The following is a 21201-nucleotide window of genomic DNA, read 5'->3' as shown; positions in this document are numbered from 1 at the left end:
TGAGAAAAAGGGATGGCTTGTAGAGAGATCACTTGCCCCACTGATATTCAAGGGATGTCAAGTAAATTTGAAGTGGGTCCCAGGAAGTTGTGATGCCCTGTGGTGAACCTATGGGAGAAGAGAAATAGGTACAGAACCACACAATATAGGAAGGCATGGGAAAGCATGCAATCTGCATCCTGGAGGGCATGTCCACAGTGGTGAGAGAATGGATCCATTGAAGCATTTGGAGTTTGTTGACGTGATGCAAGACATAGCACAGTATCTGGCACATAGTAAGTGCTTAAAAATGTTCATTGGGTTGTGCTTATGCTATAAGAGAATGGATTTTGATGCAATTATGTTTTTATAGGAGCACAGAGGTTCTTGAGTGACCTTGGATTTGAGGCTGAGAGGTATGGTTCAAGATCCCTGGGGGTCATGCCTGGCCACTTGGCTACTGACACAAAAGGAAGACAGACAGATAAAACAGACATCACAGCCATCGCAATTCCATCCAGGGCCTGTGCTGGATGGGAGCAAGTGCTTATTTTTATACCTTGAATCTCCAATTTTAACAGTATTCCATAATCCTTCTCTAGTATCTTCCCTTGAGCCTGGTCCCCATCATCCCCACTTCCCAGTCCCACGGGAACTCTCACCAAAGGTGAGATGGAACTCATTAGAAGAATCCTGAGCAAAAAAAGAGTAAGCAATCAGCAGCCAATCAAGCAAACAGACTCCTTCAAAACTTCCACTCAACAAACAGATGAAAACAGCTGATTACAGATGTAAACCATTAAGCAAAATAGAGTCAACATATACCATACACAAAACTAGTGCCCTCAGCATGCTGATAAGGAAAGGGAGAAGACCCAGGGGCAGGTTCAGTACCAGGGAGAGCGGCCAGCAATGCTATGGATGACTGCCACATAGAACCAGAGCTGGAAAGGATCCCAAAGGCCATCTAGTTCAACTGCCTCATTTTACAAGATGGTTCAGGGAAGTTAAATGAGTTACCCAAGGTCATGCAGGAAGAAAGAATCTGAAATGGGATTTGAACTAAGGTTCTCTGACATAGGGGCAGCTAAGTGGCAAAGTAGATAGAGCACCAGGCCTGAACCCAAGTTCAAATCTGACCTCAGACACTTACTAGCTGTGTGACCCTGGGCAAGTTACTTCACCCTCTTGGCCTCAGTTTCCTCATTTATCAAATGAGCTGGAGAAGGAAATGTCAAACCACTCCAGTATCTGCCAAGAAAACCCCAAAAGGAGCCATGAAGAGTTGGACGTGACTGAAAATGACTAAACAACACAAAATCTGAGTCCGGAGTTCCAGGCAGCCTCCTAAATAATATTCTTTAGTATGCTCTGGTGGGAAGAAGGGGATAGTACTTCTAAATAGCACAAGGTCATAGATTTAAAGCCAGAAAGGATCTTGGAGATGACTTAGTCCAATTTCTTCATTTTAAAGATGAAGAAACTGAAGTCCATAGTGGGGAAATTACTTTCTCAAGGTGACATTCATTGTAAATAGCAGAACTAGGATTTGGACCCAGCTCCTCCAACCTGAAGCCCAATGCTCTTTCAACTATACAATGGTTTTCCAAATTTCTGGCTCCCTTCTTTCACTGAAAGAATAAAGTGGCCTGATAAATTTGTAAATATGAATGTTAAATGCATAGAATAATTACCATACACTAATATACACAATGGCGAATTTTATTATTAACATTGGGAGTGGGCAAATTGCCTTTCTATTTCTTGTTAAACTAGACCCTTCCCCTTTCTCTTCAGCAATCTGGAACATCATGAACCAAGCTAATTAAGGGGAAAATAACTTGAAAGGCATGATTTCCATAAATTAGCATAGGGCTCTGAAGTTGAGAGGCACTATGGGGAAATGCAGAAAATGTAAGACAGAGAATCAGGAAAACCTAGATTGAAATATGGCTTCTGATATTTACTAGTTGGGTGACTGTGATCAAGTCACTTACTTTTTCTTAGCCTCAGTTGCCTCCTATGTAAATAGATATAATGATGATGACAAGAATAATAAAAGTATTTATAGAGCTCTTTGAATTTACAGAGTGCTTACATATATCATCTCATTTGATTTTCACAACAGCTTAGAGAAGTAGCTGATATTGTTATCTGCATTTTACTATAGTACTCACCTAATGGAGTTGTCATGAGAGTTAAAAGAAATTAAATTCATCAAGTGCTTGGAATCATGGAGAAAGAGTTGGCCTTGAAACCAGGAAGGCCTGAATTCAAATTCTGCCTCTGATGCACACTTGACCTTGGGCAAGTCACTTAACTGCCAACCTGCATGGTAAAAGGAATTGCCTATACCAGTGAAATCACAGGCCTTTCCCTTTAGAAATATGAGAGAAGGTAGAGAATGAAAGATAATGGGATGGGGGAGAAGAATAAAGAGAAGAAGGAGGAAGGAGGATGAAGGGGAGGAGAAAGGGAAGGCAGGAAAAGAAGAAGAGGAGGAGGAAGAGGAGAAGGAGTCTGCTAATCCATCATCTGATCTAGAACAAGGGTCCTGTCCACAGTAGCCTTAACAGATGGGTGGACACTTCCAGGAATGAGAACCTTTGCCCATTTTTGCCGTAGTATAACTGACTACCTCCAGATGTCATGCTAACAGAGTTGGATTAATTAGTCCTTGTAATTGAAGCTGAATATAATTAATGATACAGTTAATTAATTATCAATTATATCATTAGAGGTGTAATCTCTTTCACATGCTCTACAATCCAGGCAACCCAACTGTTCTCCTACACTCTCTTGCCTTTGTGTATTTGTGAAATCTGAACCCTGCTCTACCCCAGTCGGGAATGGAGCCCTTCCTACTGTCTTCCTGTTCAATTCAACAATTCTGCAAACAGTACAAGATAGTGGGAAAGTCCCCTAGACCACATAGGAGGACCCAAACCAAGACAGTAATTTTCTCTCTCTGGGCCTCAGTTTACCCATCCCCAATAGGATAAGGTTAGAGGTGGTCCCATTTCTGATAATCTATGATCTAAAACCCTTTCCAGATCTAACACTATATTCCAACTCCCATCCCAAACAACCAATGAACAGTCATTTGTTAGGGACCTACTATGTGCACAACACTGTGGTAGCATTGGGGTTATTAGGAGAAGGATAAAAGTCTTGCTACTTGAAGAGTTTACATTCAATCTATCCTAGCCAGCTCCTGAATTTGGTCTTTTTATACTTTATAAAGTCTTCCCTTTGACATTTAGTGTCATAAGATCTTTCCCACCCTTGACTTTCCATGTTCTAAGATATCCCACCCCCCATACACACACACACCTCACTATTCAGTGTTCAATAGTCTAAAGTCCCTCCAAGGTCCGGCATTCTGGAGATGGCTAGGTGGTGTAAAGGATAGACCACCAGGCTGGAGTCAGGAAGCCGTGAGTTCAAATCTTCCCTCAGACACTAGCTGTGTGACCCTGAGCAAGTCTCTTAAATGCTGTTTGCCTCGGTTTCCCTGCATGTAAAGTGAAAATAATAACAATAATAATGATGATGATGATGATACCTTCCAGGGTTATTGAGAAGACCAAATAAAATAATAATTGCAAAATGCTTAGCACAGTACCTGGCACACAGTAAGAGCTACATAAATGTTAGCTGTTACTATTAGTGGTTCTAAGATAATTCCCATCTCTGCCATTATCTGTTCTACAGCTCAACCCAGTTCTGTGCATTTCATAGAGGGTCAAACCAAAGAAAGAATTAGCATTGGCAGTGAATTCCTCTCAACTCTGACATTCTCTGTTCTAATCAAAATCCAATTTAAGTCTTATTGTTGCACCTGCCACAGCCTTGGAAACAGAGATTCAGTAGAGAAAAAGAGTGAATTTGATTGAGATGAAATTTTATAGACCCTGTCTCTCCAATGACCTACATTCTCCCACATCAACAGTTAGAACATCCTTGACCTTAACAATGACCCTGAAGCTCTTGCAAGAGTCTAGAAGTGCTGTACTCGTTATTTAAAAACCCACCAGCTTTCACTATGCTTATTCTCATCTGGATGTATTTCATGGCACTGTGATTCTTTGAAAACTGATAATCCACTTAGAGCACAGGTAGCATTGACTAGAAGCCCATGCCTCTTCCCGTGTGAATATACTCAGGTGGTGCTCTCTGGTCATTGAGGTATGATGGAATGATTGATGAGCTATCAGTCTGAGGACTTGGGTTCTAATCCTATCTCTGCTCTTAACACCCTGCCAAAGGATTCACTGCCCAGTGGTACTGTCCATTTTGTCTCAATAGCTCTCTGGGCAGTTCATCTTTATAATGCCTCTAAATCTGCCTCTGTGTGACCTTGAATGAGGCAAGTGTACTCCCCCTCTTTGGGTCTCAGTTTCCTCCTGTATAAACTAGAAGTGAATTGCTGGGGTAAGGCAGCTGGAGCTTGGAGTAGGCAGAGATATGGGATTAAGTCTGACCGCTGACTCTCACTAACTGGGAGACTCTGGGCAAGTAGCTTTCCTCCACTGGGAATTTATCATCTTTGAGGTCCCTTCCTCTTCTAGAGGTCTAGGTGGATATTTAATCTGGAGAAGAAGGCAAGAGTTGGGGTAGGGGGAGATATGAGCACCAACTTCAAGTGTCTAAAGGGCCCTTTTGCAGAAGAGGGTGGAGATTTATTCTGTGGGGCCTTGTCAGCCAGTGAGCTTCTTGCCCCTGGACGTATTTTAAATTAAGGTCAGGTGACCACTTCTCAGTGACACTGTAGGAAAGAATCTGGGATGGAATGGGAGGTTGGAGCAGATGATTTCTAAGGTCCCTTCTAGCTTCTGCATTCTACCATACACTGGAAGAGCTCATTCAATCACCATTCTGGAGAACTATACAATCAACAAGAACCTACTATGTTCCAGGCACTGTGCTAGGTGCTCAAGGATTTTCACCAAGCTTCAACAAATACCTGAGTTTGATACCCCAACGTATACACAATCCCTTCTATAGCTTTCTGGAGAGATTTTACCCAGCCTTGACAGGGCTTTTTAACCTGGGATCCCATGAAGCCATACACATTCATATATACACACACACATACATATATAATACATATATGCATATGCATATAAATAACTGTATTTCATTAGAATTATTTTCCTTTGTAATGCTATGAGTTTTATGCATACGAGAACATGATACTGAGAAGTCTGGCTTCACCAGAGTGCCAGAGGATACAGACAAGGTAAAGAACTACTGGTCTTTTATTGGTCAGTCATTTTCAGTCGTGTTCAACTCTTGGTGACCCCATTTGGGGTTTTCTTGGCAAGATACTGGAGTGTTTTGCCATTTCCTTCTCCAGGTTATTTTACAGATGAGGAAACTGAGGCAAACAGGGTTAAATGACTTGCCCAATGTCACACAGCTAGTAAACTTCTGAGGTCAGATTTAAACTCAGGAAGATGAGTCTTCCTGACTCCAGGTCCAACATTCCATGCACTATCACCTACCTGCCCTCACCTCTGGTTTACTGTAATATGTTTGCTGTACTCATATTCACGATTCCACTCATTCCACAACAAATGAAAGTGTGGATGTGTTTGGCTCATTTTAAATCAATTGGACAAGCACACATCATATGCCTATCTGTTACATGCTTGCAAGGCACTGAGTTGGGCACAGGAGATGCAAAGGTACCACACACTCACAAGTCCCTGCCCTCAGGGAGCTTGCACTCTACCAGCATGCTGAGATTTTCACACCCAAGTTTTGGGGGTTCACTTTCACTCCTCTGTCCTTGATATGAAGGAAACCACAGTCCAGTGACATTTGCTCTCTCCTTATAATGACCAGCACTCCTTCCCAGGGCAGTGCTTGAGTTGGCCCTTCCCTTCCCCTTGCCGGCCAAGGCTTGGTAGAGTGGCCCAAGGCCAGGAGCTGCTTTCACAGCCCCTGATGAAAATCATTTCAGAAAAGCATCTGCTCCCTTTGCATCCTCCAGTAGGCTCTGGGCTGATCACTCAGGAGGCCTCTGGTCAGCTCTGTGTCCCTGACATCCTGACAGCTTATCCATTACCTACTGTTCTCACTATTTCTTCTCAAAATAGCAAGGAGCAAAAGGGTGGTGGGAGGGGGCAGCAAAGAGAAGAGAGGAAGAGAAATGGCTTCGATCTCAGGGTCAAAGGCTTAGAACTGGAAGGGACCTTGGGAATCATCTAGTCCAATATTCTCATTTTATAGAAGAGGAAACAGAAGCCCAAGAGGTCAAGCACATTGCCCAAGGCTACACAGGGTGCTATAGGTAGGGCCTGGATTCAAATCTAGATCTTTTTATTCCAAATTCAGCAATCTCTCCTCTATAACTTACATGAGACAAAATAGAAATGTGGTGCTCAGACAGACAGTCAATAAAGAACCAAAGAGCAGGCTCAGAAATCATTACGCCCTGGAGGGTAGCTCAGAAAATAGTGACCTAAATGGATGGGAACAGGGGAAAGGTCAACAGGAGCCCGTAAACAGTTTGGAGTTAAGGCACACGAGGATACGCAGGCCTCGGTCAAAAATCAAAAAGGTAGGAACCAAGACACAGATGCAAGACAAAGTAATTAGTCAGTGGCTCATCAGGAAGGCAGTCACAAACTAGGAGAGCCCTAGAACCCCTGAGGCTGGACAAGATGGTGAAGTCAGCATTCAGAGGAGCAGGGGCCAGGATTCAGGCAGGATGGACAGACCGTGCATGCAGAGAAGCAATAGCAAAGAGGCCTTGATTCTGAAGCACTTTGTCCTATCCCTGGCAGGCAGCAGCTTAGGTTATTGCTGATGGAGCAGACGCCATCCAGAGCGTGGCCATCTAGGCCTGCTTATATCTGTAGGAGGAGACAGACATACTTGGCTGGAAGGAGGCTCACCCATGGGAGAACAAAGCCAACTCCACCCCCGCAAGACAGCAGCACGCTGAGATCATCTCTGAGAAGGTGAATGCTCATACTGGCTCCCCTCCTTGCTTGATGACCTAAGCAAAGTCCCTTTGCTTTCCCTAACCTCTGTTTCCCCTAATGATATGTAAAAGCTCAGGTGTCCAAGTTACCTAGCATGGTTGCAAAAGCACTCTAAAAAGAGATACAACCTGAGAATATTGCTGGCTTCAAAGACTTCCCTTCTAAAAAGGAAACTGGCAACTTCTATGTATGGAAGATTCTGCTTTCTCTGTCTCAATAGTTGAATTTGTAGGCTACTGTTCAGAAATGCAGAAATTTCGAGTTGGACCAAGGATCCCCCATATAACACCTTGACAAGCCACCCTCCAGCCTCTGCTTAAAGGCCTCCAATGAAAGGAAAGTCATCACCTTCCCCACCCCTTCCTTTACTCCTCCTAACAGCTCATTCAACTTTGGGATGGCTCTAATTATTAGGACTCCCCCCTTGCCCCTTATGCCAAGCCTAAATCAATCTTTGTGCTTTCCATCCACTTCCCCTTGTTCTCCCTTCTGGGGCTGAGAAGAATATATTTAATCTCTTTTCCATAGGACAGCTCTTCAAACACTTAATGACAGCCACTATGCACCTCCCCCCTTATATGTTTTCTCTTTTCTTGGCTTAATACGTCCCTCCCCATTGCCCCACCTTCCCACCTCTCCTACTATAACCCTCACCCTCACCACACACACACCCAGTGCCTTTGGCCAATACTCACATAACATAATTTCAAGGCCCTTCTGGTTTTTCTTCCTCTGGGCTCTCCAGTTTATCAATATCCCTCCTAAAGTATGATCCTCCCCTCCAATATGGACAGCAATATTCCTAATATGTGGTTATACCAGGGCAAGAAAGCGGCAAGATCACCACCCTTCTGGCCTTGGGCACGATGGGTATCTTTATGGCAACGAAGATTGCAGTAGCTTTTGGAATACTCCATCACACTGCTTGCTGGCTCCTGCTGAGCCTGGGGTACAGTAAAAATCTCTAACTATTTCCAAACTGCTCTCAAACTATGCATGCCTCCCGCCTCTGCATTTGTGGAATCAATTGCCCAAATCTCAGTGCAAGACTTTATTTATGCTTATCTCTAATAGATATCATCCTACCAGACTCAGTCCAGCATTCTAGAATGCGAAGCCTTTTCCGAACCCTGACCCTGTCATCCACCTCAGTGGCCAGCCCTTCCCAGCTCTGCATCATCTGCAAATTCTTTGAGTATTTCATTTACGCCACAGCTAGTGATGAAGAGATAGCACAGATCCCTAGGGCACTCTACCAGGGACCTCCTTACAAGGTGACATGGAACTATTAATAGCTAATTATTTGGAACACCCAATTTCAAATTGATCTGACCTTACTATTGTTATTGCCAGCACTTATCCCATTGCACACAGTAGGTGTTTAATAAATGCTTATTGATTGACTATCTAGCCTACATCTTTCCAATTATGTCAAATGCTTTGTTAAAATCAAGGTAACCTACAGATACTACTCCAATAATGAATGCTGAGAAGTGGTTGAATGTAGTGGAATTCACATTACTCTGAGGTATAATTATGGAAAATATTGTCATTGACTCCACCCAATAGAAATATGCAGAGTGAATTCAAATAACCCAACTGCTTCGTGGGGATCATTGGTTATTCTGCACTAATTGGTACCCAGCTCTGGGTGGGAAGCATTCTCTTTATGTAATTATGTTAGTAACCAAGAGGGATGTCCAAAAGGGACATAAGGTTAGTTTAAGTGAAAGTCACTCATTTTCTTTAAAAAAAAATCCAACCTAATTTTGCTGATACCTTCTGCATTTATACCACTCTTATTTTTCAATATACCTTCCTCAATATCCAAATAGCCATCCCAGGTAACGAAAGAAGGGGGGAAGAGGAACATTTCTGTAAAACCAGCCAATACATCAGCTGTGGCCAAAGTGTGTGAAATATGCTGCATCCATAGGCCCCACCTCTGTAAAGACAGGAAGGAGGGATATTTTAATTCTTCTCCAGGGCCAAACTTGCTATCTCTCTGTGATCACTAAACCTTACCTGATGATGATTGGGATCTTAGAGTTGTGGGGCTACAGAAGCCCAGGGCTGGGAAGGACAACAATTCCATCACATAGAAGCATATAGAAGTTATAGGGCAGAGGGAAAGCTGATTTTTTTCTGCTAATGTGGCATACTTGTTGCCCAAATCCCTTGCCTGCATATTGAGCCATGTTGCCTGGGTTCCTCAATGCCATCACTCACATTTTCAAATTTCCTAGCCTTCTGCTCCTGCCTCCTGGTTTCTATGAGTCTACAGACCAAGGAGTGAAGCATCAAGGGGCCTGGCATGGCTACTAATTCACTGGGTGCTGGACAAACCACTTCCCCTCTCGAGGCCCCAGTTTCCTTCTCTGCAAAAGAAGCATATTTGATTAGATGACCTCTAAAATCCTTCCCAACTTTGACACTCTAATGACTCTCTCTGCCACCTCTCAGCTCTTCCTATGGCTTCCAACTATTCCTGAAGCCTTCTCACCCTGGAATGTTCTTCCACCAGGCCAGATCCTTCTCTCATTGCTAAATTCTTCTGGAAGTCTCCATTTTATGAAGGGTCCTGGCCTATCCAGCTTTTGTTACCCTCTTGGCTCTGCTCATGACTTTTCTGACTACAAAACCATGCCTCCATGCCAGACATCTTCATCGTCTCCTCCACACTTTTCAGTTCTCTTTTATATGGTGTCTTCCACTATTAGAATGTAAGCCTCATTGTGCAATAAGAAATGATGAACAGGCAGATTTCAGAAAAACCTGGAAAGACTTGTATGAATGGATGCAAAGTGAAATGCGCAGAACCAGGAAAACATTGTACACAATATCAGCAACATTGTGTGATGATCAACTATGAATGAGCTCTTCTCAGCAACACAATGATCTGAGACAAGTACAAAGGACCCATGAAGGAAAATGCTGTCCACATCCAGATAAAGAAGTGATGGACTCTGAATGCAGATTGAAGCATATTTTTTTTCACTTACTTTATCCTTTTCCATGTTTTTTCTCTTTTTATCTGTTTCTTCTTTCACAATTTTGACTAATATGGAAATATGTTTTATTTGATAGCACAGGTATAACATATATCAAATTGCTTACCATTTTTAGAAGAGATAAGTGGAGGGGCGGAGAAAAATTTGGAAATCAAAATGAGTAAACATGAATGCTAAAAATTGTCTTGACGTGTAATTGGGAAAAAATAAAATACTATAAAAAAAGAATGTAAGCCTCCCTGAGGTCAGGGACTATCTTTTTCTTCATATTTGCATGCCTAGTACTCAGCACAGAGTAAGTGCTTAAAAAATGCTAGTTATCTTCCTCCTTCCCTTCCTTCCTTCTTTCTTTCCTTTCCTCCTTTCTTTCTTTCCCCTTTATTACTCTCTCTACCTCCACGTTCCTTCTTTCCCTCCCTTTTCTCCTCTCTTCCTCCCTCCCTCCCTTCCTTTTTCCCCTCTTCTTTTATTTTTCTTCCTTCCTCTCTTCTTTCCTTCCTTTCCCTCCCCCTCTCTCCCTCTCTTCCTTTTTCCCTTTCCTCCTTTTTTTCTCTATTTCTCTTTTCTTTCTTTTCTTCTTTCCTTCCTCCTTTTCTCTCTTTTCTTCCTTCCTTCCTCTTTCTTTCTTCTCTCCATTCTTTTTTCTCTCCCTCCCTCTTTCCTTCCCTTCCTTTTTCCTTCCTTTCTTCCTCCTTCCCTTTCTTCCCTTTTCTCTCTCCCTTTATTCTTTCCTTCATCTCTTCCTTCCTCTCCCTCACCTCCCTCTCTTTTCTCCCTTCTTTTCTTCATTTTTTCTTTCTTTCCTCCCTTTCTTCCTTCCTCCAGCTTCTTCCTTTTTCTTCCTTCCTTCCTTCCTCTTCCCTTCCTTCTTTTTCCTCTCTCCCCTTATTCCTCTCTTCCTTTCTCTCTCCCTCCCTATCTCCTTCCCTTCCTTTTTCCTTCCTTCTTCTCTCCCTTCCTCTCTTTCTTTTCTTTCCTTCCTCTCTCCTTCCCTTCCTTTCTTTCCTCTGTCCCTCCTTCCTCTCTGATTTCTGAATCACTGAGTTATACAGTCTGGGAATTTGGACAAAAAAACTAGTAGTGATTACATTAAAGGGTTCTACTTCATAGATTCAGAATTCCATATGAACAAAGCTCTTCCCTGATCTTTTCAAATAGCCCTTGGGGCTGGAGTCAGAATGTGCAGTGAGAGTAGCTCAAACCCTGCACAGCTCAGCTTGCCCTCCTGAGATGGGCCCCAAATGCCAGCGCTCCTGAGTTCTCAGCCCTATCTAGTCAATTTGTTCCTTCAAAAATGGTGCATATTTCATCCTTCTCTTCAAATTCAAACATGACATATCTGTGCCACCCAATTTTCCTGACAGGAGAATAATTATATCAACATAATTAAATTTCAAATGCAAAAATTATCTGCACCAAATAAAGTGACAATAAACTTCCTCACATCAGAGCACGATTATTCTGGCTGGCAATTATCAAGACACCCCTGACGTGCATTATTTCAATTTAAATGGAAATGCAACTTGAAATTTTTTTCAATCCACTAATATTGGTAAATGTGAAAGTAGGGAGACTAGACTTTCAAATGCAGCACATGAAAAGTCCTTCTCCCAAGAGGGATTCAGTTCTGAAATTAACTTCATGTGAGGTCTTCATCTGATAGAAATCATGACCTTCAGTAAGTGAGCTCCCCTCTCTGGGCCTCATTTTCCTCATCTGTAAAATGAGCTTCTCTAAGTGCCCTAACAAGTTATTTTTTATTTAATTTTCTTAGGTTTTAGTTTTCAACATTCATTTTTATAACATTTTGAGTTCCAAATTTTTCTCCCTCCCTCCTAGCCCCCTTCTCCAAGGTGTCAAACAACCTGATATAGGTTGTACTTGTGCAACCATGTTAAACATATTTCCACATTAGTCATGTTAGGAAAGGAAAAAATGGAACAAAAGGGAAAAGTTACAAAAAAACCCCCCAAAAAGTAAAAATAATATGTTTGGATCTGCATTCAGATTCCAGAGTTCTTTCTCTGGATGTGGGTAGCATTTTCCATCATGAATCTTTTGGAGATGTCTTCGATCATTGTATAGCTGAGAAGAGCTAAGTCAGTCATAGTTGATCGTCACACAATGTTGCTTTTACTGTGTACAATGTTCTTGTGGTTCTGCTCACTTCACTCAGCATCAGTTCATGTCACTTTCTCCAGGTTTTTCTGAAATCCACCTGTTCAGCATTTCTTATACCACAATAGTATTCCATTACATTCATATACCACAACTTGTTCAGCCATTCCCCAGTTGATGGGCATCCTCTCAATTTCCAATTCTTGGCCACCACAAAAAGAACTGCTCTAAATATTCTTGTATGTGTAGGTCCTTTTCCCTCTTATATGATCTCTTTTGGATACAGACTTATTGTTACCTAACCAGTTCTAACAGTCTACGTGCTACTTTCTGACATCTCTTCCAGCTCTGATATCCTATATTCTAAGGTTATTTCCAGAGCTAATATTCTGTGTTTTATGTTTTAGGGTTTCCTCTGACTCTCATAACCTGATTATTCTAACAGCCACTTTGGTTGAGACAGAAATGGGTTAGCTCAGGAACTTCATTATGAGCTGCTATTATTATCTCCATTTTACAAATAAGGAAAAAAGTTAAGTAACTTGTCCAGAGTCACAAAGCTGATAAGTGTCTGAGGCCAGATTTGAAGTCAGATCTTCCTGATTCTAGATCCAACACTCTGTCCACTACACCATGCCTCAAAGGTCCGACCAGGTCTCACTGACACTGTAATTCAGACACCCATGACACCAAATTAGATAGGCCAGCTTAATTAAATCTACTGGCATGCATAATGGCCTTTCCTCCACACACACACACACCCTCACTCCCCATTGAACTAAAGGTGATATTTGAAGGCCAAGATGTAATAATCTAAACTGGAATTCCTCAGTAACAGATTGGCCCCTTTCTCTCCTAATCACACTCTGTTGTGTTCAAATGATCCCTATCTGACCCTATTTTCCTATTCATCAACCTCGTTCTCATCTCCCAGTGGTTGCCAATCAATGGTATAGTCTAGGAACATAGAAACAATCCCAATTGTATGCTGAGGCTCCAACCTGCTAGTTACAATCCTTTCTACTCCCAAAAAGGACTTCCTTATTTTCTCTAGAGAAAAGTTCCATTTTTCAACTGTTTCTCAAAGTCCCCTAAAGAAAATAACAGAGTTACAATCATCTCCTTATTTGTGTTGAAGTCCAGTCTCCAGAGGGCTTAAGTCAGTAAAGAGGAGAGAGTCAGCTCTATCTCTGCTCTCCTTGGACAGATCAACACCTTTCAATACTTTTCATTCCACTGGAAAAGTTCAGCTGGGAATTGATTGGGGAAGGTGCAGAATGGGGCTGTTGGTGGTGATGGCGGTCGATGGTAGAATGTGGCCTTCCCCAGGCTTGGACTAAAATCAAATGGGATGAAGAAGGCAATTGGTGCTAGGGAAAGTAGAGGCAGAGAAGGCCAATAAATACCATGTAGCCAGGCAGAATAACAACCAAGGATTAAGACAATGATTTCTGAGGTTGCAAGAGAGGCCATTGTGGGAATGATTAAAAGTCTAAAATCTCAGCATCTTCCTGAAGTAACCAAAAGGTCCTGATATGTATGAGGGCCATGACACTTGAGTCTTGCTCCCATCCATCTCCTCTCATGCCCATAAAGAGCCCCTTGATAATGAGTTTTTGGCAATCATCCCACTCCTTTCACTGTTTGCTCCTTCTCTCATTGAAAGGTGAAACCTGTCCTCAGAGGAATGAAAGATAGGACAAGGAGACTTCATCTGTCTCAGCTGTCTTTCTGACATATCTAGGAAATTGGGCTCTGAGTATAAGTTCTTGGAGGGAATGGTTGACATCTTAAGCTGTATGTTTATCCCCCCATAACACCAACTACATGGAAGAAGAACCACATTTTTGAGTTGGAAAGGGCCTCTGAGGTCAACTGGTCCAACCTCCCATCTCATGTCAGATTCCATTCTTTTCTACAATCTCTAGACAATTAGTTATCTAGTCTCTGCATATCTAGATATCACAAAGGGGGTGAGATTCAGAGACCCAATTGTTGAATTTCCTACGTGAACATTTGTACCTTGGGAATCCACATACACTACAGATTGGGGCTTAATTTATTGTTTTGTTGATGATTTGGGCCTAAGAAAGTAATGGAGAAAGTGTTACTTAGAAGTATGTCCCATCAACATTTCTTGGGAGAGCTTGTGGTTAGACATTTCCCAGTACGCCATTGATATTGCCTCACACATGGGTCTTGTGTTAATATTCTGATCATTCTGTTGACTAGTTGTTTGACCTTGAATAAATTCCTTATGCTTTTTTTTCTTTTGGGGCCCCACCACCAGGCGTGGTTGGACTGGGCCACTGGGAAGATTTCAATCCTGATAGCTATCTCCTGCCTGGCTTTGTGTTTTTGGTAGTCAGGAGCATAATCAGTGAAAAACAAGCATTGGCTTTAGAATCAATCCTGAGTGAAGCAATGTGGGGGTTACAAGAGATGGCCCCATCCTCAAGGAGCTTCCTTAAAAGTCCAGCAGGGGAGGCAAGATAGCAATGCTCTATCTATGTCTTGCATGCACCTAGTTATTTATACCTGTCTCCTTCTTTAGAATGTGAACACCCTGAAGGCAGGGACTCCTTTTTCCCTTTCTTTGAATCCACAGAGCTTGACCCCTTTACTGACAGATAGTAAGCACTTAGTAAGTGCTTATTGACTGACTAATGCAATTAGTAAATAATTTGGCTATAGTCTGAGTGGTTCTGACTACAGACCACAAGAAGCCAGAGGGAAGAGACAAAATGGGCCTGGAGAATAGGAGTGAAGACAGCCATAGAGTTGTACACAGTGTGAACCAGGTGGGTGGTGGAAGGACCAATGGTGGTATTATTTGGTTGTCCTTCATTCTCGAAGAGGACCATGAAATCAGGGAGGTGATGCCATGACTTGCAAGTGAATTGGATTTAAGTGAGTGAGAGCTATGCAAAATCACCAGCCTCACTCTCTCCTCTGGAGCCATCTGGATCCAGCGGCAAGATATATATGAGGAGAACTGGAGATGGCCCCTGAGGACCAGTGGTGAGGCTCATGCCGATGGGAGTCTGTGAATGCTAGGTACACTGTAGCAGCTCACCTTTTCATCACAATTTATAGTTTACAAAGCATTCCTCATAACAATGCTATGAGGTAGGTGGTGCAAACTTTGTATTCTAGATTTAAAGCTGGAAAGAACCTTCAAGGTCATCTAGCCCAACCCCCTTACATTACAGATAAGGAAACTGAGGTCCAGGGAAGTTAGATAACTTGCCCAAGATCATACAGGGAGCAGGTGACAGCTGAGAGATGTGTCCTTCAACCACAAATCCACTTCTCCTCGCACTCTATGACACTGTCTACTGCATTAGTGTACCCATTTTATAGATAAGGACATTCAAAGGCATTGGTGACTTGCCCAGTCCTCATCAGATCATAGATTTAGGGCTGAAAGGAACCTAAAAGGCTGGGCATCCAGCCCAGTCACTCCTCCTTTAACAGATGAGGAAACTGAAGCCCAAATAGGTCATTGTTTGCCCAAGGTCACACTGGCAACAAGTAGAAGAACAAGGATAAGAACCCACCTCTCCCAATACCAAACCTACCATTTTTTCAATTGTCCCACATTGCCTCCCTATTTTCAGGTTAGTAAGCTTTAGGGGAACTCAAGGGAGCTCAGTGTTCAGTCCACTTCACTACATTCGTCCCCGTGTCTACTAAAGAGATACAATATTATTGTATTCAGTTTAAAATAGATTTTGCCCTTTGGTCTATTGTATAAACTATAAATATGAGAACATAAAAGCAATTCAGATGGTTCAGGAAGGAGCAATGTGTTGCTGGGCTTAATTATATGTTAGAGTAAATAGCACTGTTGTGAGTGATGGAAAAGAAGTCGGTGTCAACACAACCTAGAGGAAAGAGTACTAAATGTGGCATTACAGGGCCTGGGGTTGAATGTGAGCTCAGCCAGCCACCAGCTGTGTGACATTTGGCAAATCACCTGGTCTCTCTGGCCTTCAGTTTCCTCATCTGCAAAAAGGCTCTCTCTGGAAGGGCGAGGGTGGATGACTAAGGGTTTCCCAAGATTCATCACTCCTGGAGCCTACTATACATGAATGGGATGTGAACATTTCTGGGACACTCTGGCCACGTGATGAGCATCAGAGACCTAGCTAGGGAGCATTTTTTTCTGGTGCTCTCCAGAAACAAGGAGAATCTCAGTCTGAACTTTTTCATCATTCAGAGCCTGCCTAACAGCAGGACAATGTCAGACTTGTTCTGTCCCCACCACCCAAGCAATTAGCTTCCTCAGGCAGGAACCCAAATGACTTTCCCTGTGCCTTTATGAGTCACTTTTAGGAAGGAGGTGAGTGTCACCTCCAAACCAAAGTCAAACTTTAATAACCATGGAGGCCACATCACCTCCCCATCTCTCACTGAAATCAAACAGAAAAATCAATTCTCCATCCCAACCACACAGAAGCCAGGCTGCCAGCCATAAATTGCCCAAACAAGGATAGATGTAGTGCTCCCATTTGCAAACTTTCAGGAGGGAGGATCATGGCAGCGGCAGCTCCCACATTTGGGGAAATGAAAGTGCTGGTTTTAATTATCAGAGCTGGCAGCCACGATGACATGTGGTGGTGTGGGCCACGAGTCATTTCCCCAGAGCACAGCCAAGGAGATGCTGAGAAGTGGGGAGAATCCCAATGAGGCAGCCAGCTTTGGCAGCATGGCTATTGACAGTCAGAAGAGCCTTTATTCAGCCACTTATCACAACGGCAATCAAAGCTTGGGAGTCACTCCAACAGCTGACCTAGAGTCCTTCAGCCTTCCAAGGCCCCAAATGTATTATTCCCTTAAGGGCTCTCCCCTGCCACCTTCCATTTCTCTTGCTTGTATGACCAAAGGTCAGATCTGGCTAGGGCAGAAGGCCATGTATGTGGTATCAATATTTTTGTTTTCTCTGTTTCTGTCATCCCAGTGTCTGGTACATAGTAAGCACTTAACAAATGCTTGCTGATTCATGGCTCATTACTATCTCTATCTATCTGTTTCTCCCTCCCTACTCCTCCTCTCTCTTGGTCCCCTTCTCTTTTTTTCCTTTCTTACTCTTTCCTTCCTCCCTCTTCTCTCCCTTTTTCTTTTCTTTCTTTCTTTCCCTTCTTCTTTCCCTCCCTCTTTCCTGCCTATATTCCCTCCTTTCCTCCCTCTTTTTTCTTTTCTTTCTTCCTTCCTTTTTTCTTCCTCCCTTCTTTTCTTCCTTCTTTCTTCTTTCCTTCCTTTTTCCTTCCTTCCTTTCTTCCTTTCTTCCTTTCTTTTTCCTTCCTACCTTTGTTCCTTTCTTTCTTTGTCAAGTTCAAACTGGGTGTGAAGAAGTCTCATGGTATAAACTCAGCAACTCATATGTAACTTACAGTCTAAGAGAGTTGCCTGAAAGCAGTCAGAAGTCAAGAGAATTGCCCAAGGTCACACAGCTAGCATGTGTCATAGACAGGACTCAACCAAAATTTTCCAGGCTCTATAGCTACCCCACTGGCCACCATGCCACATTGCCTCCATTACCATCACAAACTACACAAATATTAAAACCTCATGGCATTTGGAAGAGTAACCATATGTATCTAAGCTTTGATAGTCAAGAGAAATCTACCATCCCCTCCTGTCTCTGTACCAGGAACAAGCTGGTGGGATGAATGCCCTGGTAATTGAGATGTAGAAGGTAATTGGGGTTATGACAAAGGCCAGAGTGTGCACATGCATGGAACATAAAGAATGATGTTCATAACCACAGAATTACAGAGTTGGGGAGAAGGGCACAGTGGCACCACAGCCTAGAATGAAAAAGCTGGATGTGAAGTCAGAAGACACAGGTTCAAATCCTGGCTTTGTCACTAGATGGGTGACCTTCAACCCCCTGAAACTCTGCACTTTGGTTGTTTGCTCATCTATCAAAGGAAGGTGGAATTAGGGAGTCGATCAGGTAATCTCTAAGCTTCTTCTCAAATACATTTGAGATGTCCTGAAGAGCACCAATAAAGAAACTGAGGCCAGGGTCATGTGGTCTCTAGGGGTGGAGTTTATACTAAAGATCCAGTTCTCCTGACTCTAAATCCAAGGCTGTTTCTACTACATGTCACTGCTGGGGATGGAATGTGTGTTTGCTAACAAAAGTCAAAGCTGAAAGTTCAGGCAGATTTCTTTCTGGACTCCCCTAACTTGAAGGCTATGCTCTTTCTGCAGGCTGATCAATCATCCAATAGATTTTTATTGAACATGTATTGTATATAGAAGCCCCTTCCTATGTAGGAGGGTGGCTAGGTAGCACCATAGTGCATAGAGCACCAGGCCTGGAGTTGGGAAGACTCATCTTCCTGAGATCGAATATGGACTTAGACATTTACTAGCTGGGTGACCCTGGGCAAGTCACTTACCCCTGTTTGCCTCAGTTTCCTTATCTGTAAAATGAGCTGGAGAAGGAAATGGCAAACCATTCCAGTATCTTTGCCAAGAAAACCCCAAATGGGATCACAACTGAAATGACTGAATAACAATGCTGTGGAAGAGATCCTACACTCAGAAAACAGAGTGATCACTACCCTCACAGAGCTTACGGTCTAATTGAGAAGACAACATTTTGAACCTGTTAAACAACTGGATTGGTTACTCATGACCATTTATAAACTCACTGAATGCTAGATCTAGAAGGCAGTTAGAATCATACAAAATGGAATGTCAGATCTGGGAAGGATCTTAGAAGGTAGAAGTGGTATGAGAACAAAGAACATAGAATGGAAAAGATGGAAGAGGTCTTAGAACATAGAATAGGGGATTCCTGGACTGGAATAGATTTGAGAGCACATCAATGCTAGAAAGGACCATAAGACATTGAACATAGAAAGCCAGAGCTATAAGGGACATTAGAACAGAGAACAGCAGAGCTAGGACAGGCTTAGAACAGAAGATGTCAGCCTAGAGAAGGTTTTAATCTGGGACCCCTGATCCACTTGACATTTTCTCTGAAAAGTTAGAAACCAAGGGGCAGAGTCAAGATGGCAGAGTAAAAGCAGTGACTTGCTTGAGCTCTCCCTCAAACCCCTCCAAATACCAATTAAAAATGGCTCTAAACAAATTCTAAAGCAGGAGAACCCACAAAAAGATGAAGTGAAACAAATTTACAGCCCAGGACAGCCTGGATGTTTGATCAGAAAGGAGAGAAGCGCAGTTTGGCATGGGTGCGCAGGCCTCAGCAAACCTAGAGCAGGGTTCAGAGGACTGAATCATGGATAGCTGTGGTGGTGTCCAGACTTCTCAATCCATGAAGGCCAAAGACAACTTAGAAGGCCAGTGGGAAAAGTCTGTGTCTGTGGTGAGAGAGAGAAGTGCAGTGGGGTCCCAGGCGCAGTCCCTGAGCTTGGCCCCGGGGCGGCAGCTGCCTCCTGAGCCTCTGGCTCACAGACTGAGGGGGAATTGAGTGGCTGATCAGAGGGGGGTTGCATGGATCTCTTTGCTGGTGCAGGATTATCTTGCTTTGCCCGTGCTTGGATCTGGGTTGCAGTTCTGAGTGGTGGTCCTGGGATAAGGAGGAATGCTGGCATGGTGGAGCTTGTAGTGGCTGTGGAGATGAAAACCTCCTCACAGTTCCAAGACAGAAAAGAGTGCTTGCGCTCACTCATAGACCAGAGCACAGGCCAGGAAAGGAGTAAACACCTCACTCTTGATCATAACACCTTAGAAGAACTGAAAATTTTCAGATCCCTAGAAGTACCTCTGAAAACAGCTGCACAAAACCCCCAAAGCTTGGGACAGTACATTCTCCACATTGGAAGCAGACCCCTACCTTAACAAAGAGTTTATAACTCAAGTAATTGGCTGGGGCACAAAAAGAATCAGACCATAGAATCTTTCCTTGGTAACAAAGAAGATCAAAACATACAATCAGAAGAAGACAACAAAGTCAAAGCTCCTACATCCAAAGCCTCTAAGAAAAATGTGAATTGGTCCCAGGCCATGGAAGAACTCAAAAAGGATTTTCAGAAGCAACTAAGAGAAGTAGAGGAAAAACTGAGAGTAATGCAAGAAAATCATGAAAAACTAGTCAACAGCTTGCTAAAGGAGACCCAAAAAATACTGAAGAAAATAATACCTTAAAAAATAGCCTAACCCAAATGACAAAAGAGGTCCAAAAAGCCAATGAGGAGAAGAATGCCCTAAAAAGCAAAATTGACCAAATGGAAAAGGAAGTCCAAAAGTTTACTGAAGAAAACACTACCTTAAAAATTAGAATAGAGCAATTGGAAGCTAGTGACTTTATGAGAAATCAAGACACTGTAAAACAAATCAAAAGAATGAAAAAATAGAAAACAAGGTGAAACATTTCATTGGAAAAACAACTGACCTGGAAAATAGACACAGGAGAGAGAATTTAAAAATTATTGGACTATCTGAAAGCCATGATTAAAAAAAAAAAGCCTAGACATCATCTTTCAAGAAATTATCAAGGAAAACTGCCCTGATATTTAGAACCAGAGGGCAAAATAGAAATTGAAAGAATCCACCAATCACCTCCTGAAAGAGATCCCCAAAGGAAAACTCCTAGGAATATTGTAACCAAATTCCAGAGTTCCCAGGTCAAAGAGAAAATATTTCAAGCAGCCAGAAAGAAACATTTGAAGTATCATGGAAACACAATCAGGATAACAGAAGATTTATCAGTTTCTACATTAAAGTACTGCAGGGCATGGAATATCATATTCTTGAGGGCAAAGGAGATAGGATTGCAACCAAGAATCACCTACCCAGCAAAACTGAGTATAATCCTTCAGGGTAAAAAGTGGTCATTCAGTGAAATAGGAGACTTTCAAGTGTTCTTGATGAAAAGTCCAGAGTTGAATAGAAAATTTGACATTCAGATACAAGACTCAAGAGAAGCATGAAGAGGTAAACAGAAAAGAGAAATCATAAGAGACTTATTAAGGTTGAACTGTTTACATTCCTGCATGGAAAGATATTTGTAACTCATGAGTCCTTTGTCAGTATTAGGGTAGTTGGAAAGTAATAATTATAAGTATGTAGATAGATAGATAGATAGATAGATAGATAGATAGATAGATAGATAG

General features: G+C 42.5%; 1 protein-coding gene across 1 annotated transcript in view; it reads right to left on the bottom strand.

The window, feature by feature from the left end:
- MYO18B (myosin XVIIIB) overlaps positions 1–21201 on the bottom strand; it is a 352079-nt gene that overhangs the window by 65004 nt on the left and 265874 nt on the right. The gene's annotated exons all lie outside the window — the stretch shown is intronic.

This window comes from Vombatus ursinus, unplaced genomic scaffold, assembly GCF_900497805.2.
Source record: "Vombatus ursinus unplaced genomic scaffold, bare-nosed wombat genome assembly UNPS02001287.1, whole genome shotgun sequence".
Classification (NCBI taxonomy): domain Eukaryota; kingdom Metazoa; phylum Chordata; class Mammalia; order Diprotodontia; family Vombatidae; genus Vombatus; species Vombatus ursinus.
The sequence above is the reverse complement of the archived record's forward strand: the minus strand, read 5'-3'. Positions and strand labels throughout refer to the sequence as shown.